This window comes from Schistocerca piceifrons, chromosome 3 (genome assembly GCF_021461385.2).
Source record: "Schistocerca piceifrons isolate TAMUIC-IGC-003096 chromosome 3, iqSchPice1.1, whole genome shotgun sequence".
Lineage (NCBI taxonomy): Eukaryota > Metazoa > Arthropoda > Insecta > Orthoptera > Acrididae > Schistocerca > Schistocerca piceifrons.
Window position 1 is genome coordinate 116,508,682 of NC_060140.1, and position 9,205 is coordinate 116,517,886.

Genomic DNA, 9,205 nt, shown 5'->3' on the forward strand with positions numbered 1-9,205 from the left:
ATGTCTGCAGCCCAGGTAATCGAAGCCAGTACAGGCTGCCACAACTGTTGGAAAAAAATGCGTCGAAGTTCTAATTATACTTCGTAATTGTTATGAAAAAACCAGCACTCATAATGAACAGGTCATAATGCAGCACATGTACTAGGGAAAATCGTCGTCCTGAAAGACTGCAGAGGAGGCGGTAGCTGAACATGCATTCTCCTCGACAGATGTCCACAAACTGCCGAAAATCGAGGCCCCCTTCCTTCCTTCCTCCACCCCTCCCTCCCTCCATCCACCTATGGGGTGATGGGGGGGGGGGGGGGCATGCACCTTCAAACAGCCAGCTGCTCTGCTGACCACCTTGTGGCGCAGGCAGGATGCTGTCCGCCCTTTGCTGCCATCCTCTACGGTCGCTCGCCGCACTCGGCTTTCCACCATCTGACTGCTGCCGTAAGGAGGCGGTCCTAGACAACACAAAAGGGGAATTAAGAAGCATAACCTCTCCCATCCACAGAACGGTCCAGATCAGCACTCGGCTTTCCACTGTCTGGTCGCCATCTTAACGTGACACTCCTACACCAACAGAGTAGCGTAAATTGTCAACAACAATAGGAGATTAAAGGACAGCCGCCTCAAGTGCAACTTGTTTGTCTGAAATACAGCGACAGAGCCCCCACACCCTGCCCCTTGGACAGAGAGCGGATGTGTGCGGTGACCACCATAGTAGACACGCCCCCCCTCCCCCCCCTCCCCCCTTCCCCCCTGAGCACTGTGGGACTTAAATTCTGAGGTCATCAGTCCCCTAGAACTACTTAAACCTAACTGACCTAAGGACATCACACACATCCATGTCCGAGGCAGGAGGCAGGATTCGAACCTGCGACTGTAGCGGTCGCGCGGTTCCAGACTGTGGCGCCTAGAACCGCTCGGCCACTCCGACCGCCCCCGCCCCCCCCCCCCTTTCCCCTTGTCTGCAGCAACCCGCCGTTCGGCGATGGAAAACAACTGTGTTTGACGTCATGCATCTATAATCAAGCATCTATTAAAAAAAAGCAAAAGACATTTGCGACCTTAATAAATGTCCTCTTTCCAGGAAAATAGGTAAAGTCCATTCTCTTTTAGTTTTATGAGCAAAATCGGTATAGTTTTTACTTTCGATTGCAGTCGCATCTCATTATTTTGTGATGTTCAGCGAAGTGTACTGCCACAGATCACGAATTATCGGCCGAGACATGCCCACCCTGCATAAAACCAGGAAAAAAAAAACTTTGACTATTTTGATGCGAGAACTACCAGTCACTGGAGAATGTCCTCATTATTTCCAAACCGTCATCAGAGTAAAGAAAAAGCGAGAATTTAATTTCCGAAGAAAAAAAACATTTATATTAAGCAATTTCTTCCCTTTTGTTGAACAAATTACACGACCTGAGAGCGTCTGTCACTTTCAGTGTATGTAAATAAACTGTCATGCACGTGTGTATTAAAAACACTTCAGACAATCTTTCACGCCATTGGCACACATGCCGAAAAAAAAACATTCACTGTACGTTTGACAGCAAGAAGCTATAATTATAGAGAACATAGCAGTTTTGTATACTATGACAGGGCCCCTTTTTTCAGTGTGTTGCTGTATCATACTAGCATTTACGAAACAAATCGTGAGACTCTGTCTTGCCCTGTGTAGGTGTGTAGATTGAAATATCATTAAAAGATATCGCCAAAACTAAAAAAGGAAACGCTTGTCAAGAATCATTCCACGGTGTCGTAGTCATCTCTTCCAACCGCCAGGTGGCACTTCATTGATGTCAGTTTGATAGGGTAATTAATTAAACTGACCATGAGAGTCACTTTGCATGGCGAATAATAGTTTTTTTTTCAGTAGTCGGATTACGCTCACCAGGTAGGACAACTGGGAATCCATGGAGGGTATATGATGTTCCTTTCGAGGAACACTGTTGAGAAGAGACATTTGAAGCTGACCACATGGTGATTCTACAGCCGACAACATACATTTCGCATTAGAACTGCGCTATTAAAATACAATCATAGCTCCTATGTTACTGTCACCCTGCATAAAAAGCGGTCACGAGTCTACAGTCACACACACGACTCGCCGATAATGTTACGCTTTCAGGCAGAAACGCTGTCTGCGATTTGGAATCAAGTCTATCCATTCTACCACGTATGCAGGTTGTCTTGAAAGACGTCTTTTAATGGTCACAGCCACTGGTGAATCATATTCGTGCTCCTCTCGTATCTCGAAACGAGTCACCCTCTTTTTTTTCCTAACCTGTCTGCTAGGGATTCCATACACCAAGAACTCTAGCGCTGTTTTTAGACAGTCCCTGTGCATCTTGTAACTGCTCCTAAGTCTCTGCCCCGCCCTCGCTGAAGCTTAGTCCATGTGATCGTCTCAATTTAAATCTGATCTCTACGGAAGTCAGAGAGCGCTATATCTAAGACCTTCTACATCCTGTGGGGAAACAGGACGAGCTCAGTTAATGCGACAGGAGCCCGTTTACACCACTCAGTGGAAATGGGAACATGGTGTCATAGCTCTACCAACCGTGTGCGGTGTGTAAGACCAGCGCCAAACGAAGCATTCCCCTACAACATTTGGTAGTAGGAGATAGTACGAGCAGCTACGGTGGTGTTTCTTATTGGAAAAATTAGGAAGACTACACATCGTACATGGTATGGAGGAAGGATGAAGATTTTGTTACACATCTCCAAACTACATACAGGCCGTCTGAAGGGGATCTGTGTCTCTCAGGGTGCATTCATGTCCATCACCCAAACATATGTGGCGATCCTATTAAATATACAGGTATTTATCCATTGGAGCAGGTGGTCCGTGATCAAAGTCGCTTCCGCAGACCGGTATAAAGTTTCATCACCTGTACTAAAGGATGACCATATCCAAAAGACTATCAATCACATGAGAGGGTTCCTGTATTTCTCCTTCATAAGAAGGTTAATGCATTGTTTTTTTTTCGGTTTTAACACACACAATCAGTGTACACCGCCATACATTTTGTTTTTTCTACCATGACTTAGAGACCCGTGTCAGCTGCTGCGAAACCGACATCAACACGTTTTGATCCTCTGGCTCTCACAGAAAACTGAACGTCGCATGGCATAAACTATACAGCTGACACAGCATAGGCTGGTAGAAATAAAACACAGACGCAATGTTTCTCATTGACAAAAATGTGGAAGACACCGCATCATTTGAAAACTGAAAGAGTTTGCGGTATTGTAGAGCGCTTCCAACAACTATTCGAAGGTGATTACCTGTACAGTTAATCTCATCTTCCCATCGAAAGGGTAACGGATGTCTCGGTGCCGGCCGGAGTGGCCGAGCGGTTCTAGGCGCTACAGTCTGGAGCTGCGCGACCGCTACAGTCGCAGGTTCGAATCCTGCCTCGGGCATGGATGTGTGTGATGTCCTTAGGTTAGTTAGGTTTAAGTTGTTCTAAGTTCTAGGGGACAGTTGACCTCAGAAGTTAAGTCCCACAGTGCTCAGAGCCATTTGAACCATTTGATGTCTCGGTGCTCCGTTTCGACAACCGTCGTTCCTTCATTTTGCAGTCATGTATATGACTTCTGTTTCGTCGTTCCTTCATTTTGCAGTCATGTACATGACTTCTGTTCCAGTGTTGACCACCGCCGGAAGGTGCTGATCGCAACAAGCGTGAGCTAGCACTAATAAAAAGAGGTACTGTTGTCTTATTGGAGGAAAAAGAAAGACATGTGGGGTATCGCAGCATATGGAAATAGGACGAGTCTGTAGCAATGAGGAACTCTTCCAAACAACTGTATTACGGTGATGATCTTTACACTTAATCCCACGTTCCACAGCGACAAGTAGCAGATATCCAGTGTTCCGTCAAGGTTCCCTCCATCTCATCTCAACAGAGTGGTGTCAGTATATCATTATGCGGTAATCAACAGCGCACCGAGTGGACGATCGGGATTGGAAAGACGCCATTGATATGGAGGGATGTACTGTAATACACACCACAGTTGATAGCGAGATCAATTTTAGCAATTTTACCTAGAAGTTGGAGAGAGCAATATCCACCACATTCTGCAATCTGTGTAGAAACAGAGTGAGCTGAGTTATTGCTACAGGACCGTGTTTTGACCATTCGGTGGAAGTGCGAACATGTTTTCGTAGCTCTACCACCCGTTTACAATGTGTAAGGTCAGCGTCAAGTGAAGCCTGCTCCTGTAACACGACGACAGTACGAACAGTTACGGTGGTGTTTCTTGCTGGGAAAATTCGGAAGACTCAACATCGATGCAGATCTGCGTCCTCCAGGATCAATTCACGTCTATCATCCAAGTGTTCTATCATCGTTATTCTGTACCATCCAGCAGAGAAAAATTACGAACTATAAAAGCTCCGTTCATTCCACCCGATAGGTTTTTACCGCATCTCTCTCTTCCGATGCATCGGAAACGAATACCGTCTACGTGCCGGCATCGATCATACGCGGCGATCCTATTAAATATGCAGGTATTTATCCATTGGAGCAGGTGGCCAATGATCGACGTCGCTTGCACAGACCGGTGTAAAGTTTCATTGCCTGTACTGTACGAGGACCCTCTCCCTCATATCAGTCGCAGGAGAGGGACCCTGTTTCGTTGTTTGATACACTGCTTTTTCTGCTGTAACACGTTTTGTTCACTGCCATACATTTTTTTCTCCGCCACGACGTCGACGTCTGTGGCAGATTCTAAACTGACATTAACATGATTGGTCCATTGTCTCCCCCAGGAAACTAGACATCGCACGGTGTAAATCACATTGTATGGTACTCAACAGCGTACCGTCGATGTACTGTAATAATAACCATCATAGTGCGATTAGTTTTAGCAACTTTACCATAATTTCAACACCGACCAATGTCACGGTAGCATGCTTACTAATTTCTATACCATCGCTAAACAGCCCCTCCACTATTTTGCAAGTACCACTGTGAATGTAAATTGATGACTGTGCAGTATGTTCATTGATTGTTAATTCTCGAACATATACACCAAAGTATACCAGACAGCGACCTACATATCTCTAGCACTTCAGTCACAGTGCGTAACTTACAATCTTTCTCTATGTGGATGAGAGTCACAGGGAATTGTCGCATTCTTAGGACATAGTTAGAGACCGAAAGATCTCCTCGCATTGTCTTTGACCAATGCTCCGTACAGCTGACAGAAGTAGACCGCTACATTCCACGTTTCGTGTAGAGCTCCAGACGTTTCGCTGCGTTTTACGCAAATCAACTACGCTAGCAATTCTAAAGTATTGTTCTAGTGTCTGTGGTCATTACCAAGAAGGTATCGGTAAGAGAGAACATAAACACATGCACTCTTAAGGCTACAATGCTATGCACTTAAAACACGCTATAATGTTAGATCGTTGCGGTTTCCTACCTATTAGTCGTATGGAATGCAACACTGTTACTATCCCAATGTAAGAAAGATACTTCCAGCGCATTACATACATCCCTTTGCAGGTTACTCTACTGTAAGCTATGGTGATAAACTGTAAAATGAAAAACTACTTCCTTAAAACATCGATTCCTTGTGATACACGTACAATAAAGCTCTCCAGAGGTGTACAGCCCCCACTATATACATCTGATGACGGTTCAGAAGCCGGCCGGTGTGGCCGAGCGGTTCTAGGCGCTTCAGTCTGGAACCGTGCGACCGCTACGGTCGCAGGTTCGAATCCTGCCTCGGGCATGGATGTGTGTGGTGTCCTTAGGTTAGTTAGGTTTAAGTTGCTCTAAGTTCTAGGGGACTGATGACCTCAGAAGTTAAGTCCCATAGTGCTCAGAGCCATTTTTTAACAGTTCAGAAATTATACTATGCTCGCATCAGTCCTGATCTGATCTTTAGTAACGAAGAATGCCTCTTACAACGAAGGACACAACCGCATAGCAGCGGTATTTGACACGTGAAATTACACGTCATGTCGCCACTAACTCCGTAAACAGGACATTTGTCAAGCAGATGTATACGTGAGGATTGTAGTACCTCACAAACACCTGTCGCTAACTTAATTGTGAAACTGAAGACTCGATTTTATGCGCAATTTGCGGCAGGTGGATGGAGTGCCTCCCATAAATCTTCGTTCGTCTAAAGGAATAAGTCGAAACAGGACGGAAGTTCTCTGATGACCGAGAGGTTTGCTGTTAACGATCGCAAGTAGACAGTGCTCTACGTCATACACAGAACACACAGTTGTATGGGAGTCGAACGCAGGTTATGTCACGCAACTGATGCACCCCGACAAAACAACGGGAAAAACGGTTAAATGACCGACAGCGACATGCCCCTCTCTGTCCAGAATGCATCGTCAGTCTATCGTTAAATCCTACCTCGTTACAGCTCCATCTCACCCTATCACTCCATCCACTCTCTGTCATCCTTTAACGCATACGCAAGTAAGTTTAGAGGCAGGTGGTTCCCTTTTTTCCAGGAAAGCATCTCAGACAGCAAGAAAAAAAAAATTGTGTGAAATCCTACGGGATAACTGCTAAGGTCATGAGTCCCTAAGCTTACGCACTACTTAACCTAAATCATCCTAAGGACGAACACACACATCCAAGCCCGAGGGAGGACTCCAACCTTCGCCGGGACCAGCCGCACAGCCCATGACTGCAGCGCCCTAGACCTCTCGCCCATTCCCACGCGGCCAGAGACAGCAGTCAACTCGCGTGTGTCACAATTATCTCAATAGATATACAACAGAATGTTGTCTCGACGAAAAATAAAAGATTGTATCTCCGGTTCACGTTCGTTCCGTGTTTCAGAATTGCTTGTAAATGTAGTACAGCTGCCAACACCTAGCGCAAATGCATTATTTTTCTGGTCGGGCGGCGTAGTACAGTACTGTACTCGAATGCAACCAGTCACCTCCAACCGCATATTCTACAGTTGCAGCACGTTTGCTCTGTTTTATCTATGTCTGTGTCTGTACGTGTGTCGCAGAAGGCTCCCATGACGTGCTCTTCCCGCTGGTGGATTCAACTTCGAACATAGAACACATCTCCGTACGTAGAGCATGATTGGGCCACCTTCGAGCCCTATCGCAAATGTGACGTGTTGTGAATCCGAATCCCGACATCGTTCCGGATATAACGTTCGGCATATCCACACTCGAATGCTAACTCGGGTCTACTATGAGACCTGGGAGCCATCCGCAACACATGCACAACAGGTGCTAGAAATCGGAAAAAAAACAATTCAGAGGACGCGAAATCTGAGAATTATGCTCTGAGAAGGACATAATATGCATTTCGTAAAACATGGACACTCTTCTTTAATTTCCGGTCGCTTCATCGCTTTCTATATCGCGATCGCAAAGTCATTAAGGCGCTCCTTGCATTACCGCCGTCGCGTCGGGCGCTTCTGCGAGGCTGTCTCCAGCCCCCTCGCATCAACTAGCAGCTTGCTAGCCCAGCGGCATTCGTATAGGAAAGAAATGGGGGTCGCTACGCTTTCAACTACCTGGTTTCAACTACTTTTGAAGGTCATCCAACTACCGACTTCCACATCCGAAATAAGTGCACATAGATCGTTATATACAGGTAATGTCTTAGGATTTTTGGTAGGTTAGTGAATAAAAAAAGCACTCCGTCTTCAATCCACAAGTGGGCCAGCGGGTCCATCCGACCGTCGTGTCATCCTCAGTTGAGGATGCGGCTAGGAGGGGCGTGTGGTCAGCACACCGCTCTCCCGCTCGTTATGATGGTTTCCTTTGACTGGAGCCGCTACTATTCGGTCGAGTAGCTCCTCAACTGGCATCACGAGGCTGAGTGCACCGCGAAAAATGGCAACAGCGCATGGCGGCCCGGATGGTCACCCATCCAAGTGCTGGCCATGCCCGACAGCGCTTCACGTCGGTGATCTCACGGGAACCGGTGTATCCACTGTGGCAAGGCCATTGCCCGGGTTAGTGAATAAGACAGGTAAACATTCTGTTACAAAATATTTGTTAACGTTTGCATATATATTTACACGCAGAAAACAACTCTTTCCTTATTTTTGTTAGGTGTAGTTTTAATAATGTCAAATTCAATTCTTAACTTATAACTTAAATCCACATATGAATCGTCTATTTCTTACATGCAGGTCTGGCGTTCCGCCCGTACGTGGGGCAGTCCACGGCCAAGATTGCCAGGATACTAGAGAAGAACAAGATGAAAACCATCTTCCGTCCTCCACCAAAAATTAGGAATATGCTGGGCTCAGTAAAGGACAACTTGGATCTACAGCATTTCCTGTGAATGTGGAAACAATATACTGGACAGACGCAGCGTTGCATCACACAACGTATCTCTGAACATGTGAGAAGCGTTCGACTCGGACAAAAGGAAAAACACGCGGTAGCGGAGCACAGCCTCAGTGAAGAACACACGTTTCATTTTGAAGAAACCAACAGACTGTGTAGAGCGAATGGTCTCTGGGGCTCTATTATTAAAGATGCAGTGGGGATACGGCACAGTGATGACCTGTTTAATCGGGGTAGTGGCTTCCAACTCTGCACCGCGTGGAACACAACAGTATCAAGACGAGAGCGCACCGATGGAGGCAGCTCGGTGACGGCGCAAGGAATAAACAGGCCGCACCGAGACGAGACGCCAGGAACTGACGCCCGCGGTTGCCCCCCACCACACCCCGCCACGCCGATTCCGCTCACGCCTGATTGGCCCGACCGGCGCCGAGGATGCAGCGAAACCAGTAGTTCAGCGGCTATAAAGATCCGGACGAGAAGTGAACCCGACACTGTGATCTATGAGCGCCTGCTAATACCCATACAGGAACATATTACCAAAGACCAACTTCTGCCGGATTTCCCATTCGGATTTCGGCAAAATCATTCTGCCCCACAACAGATCATTAGTGGTTGAAGCAGCTACAGAGGGCTTCAATCGCAGATGCTACTGTGGGATGGTGCTACTAGACGTAGACATAGCCTTCGACTCAGTATGGCATAGAGAGTTACTCTACAAGTTATAAACACAAGGGTTGGATGGTTCTCTGTTAAAGTAGAAACAGCCACCTCCAACAAAAGGAGTATTCGTGCTGGGGTGCCACAGGGATCGGTTCTGGGGTCCCTTTTGTACAGTTCGTACACTGCAGACAGAGTAACCGCTCCCCTGGTGTACACCGCACAGTATGCAGACGACACAGCCTTCTACACACGTAA

At 46.7% G+C, this 9,205-nt stretch overlaps 1 pseudogene; it reads right to left on the minus strand.

The window, feature by feature from the left end:
• Window positions 1–7,826: 7,826 nt before the first annotated feature.
• LOC124790723 lies at window positions 7,827–7,944 on the minus strand (annotated as a pseudogene).
• Window positions 7,945–9,205: the final 1,261 nt, after the last annotated feature.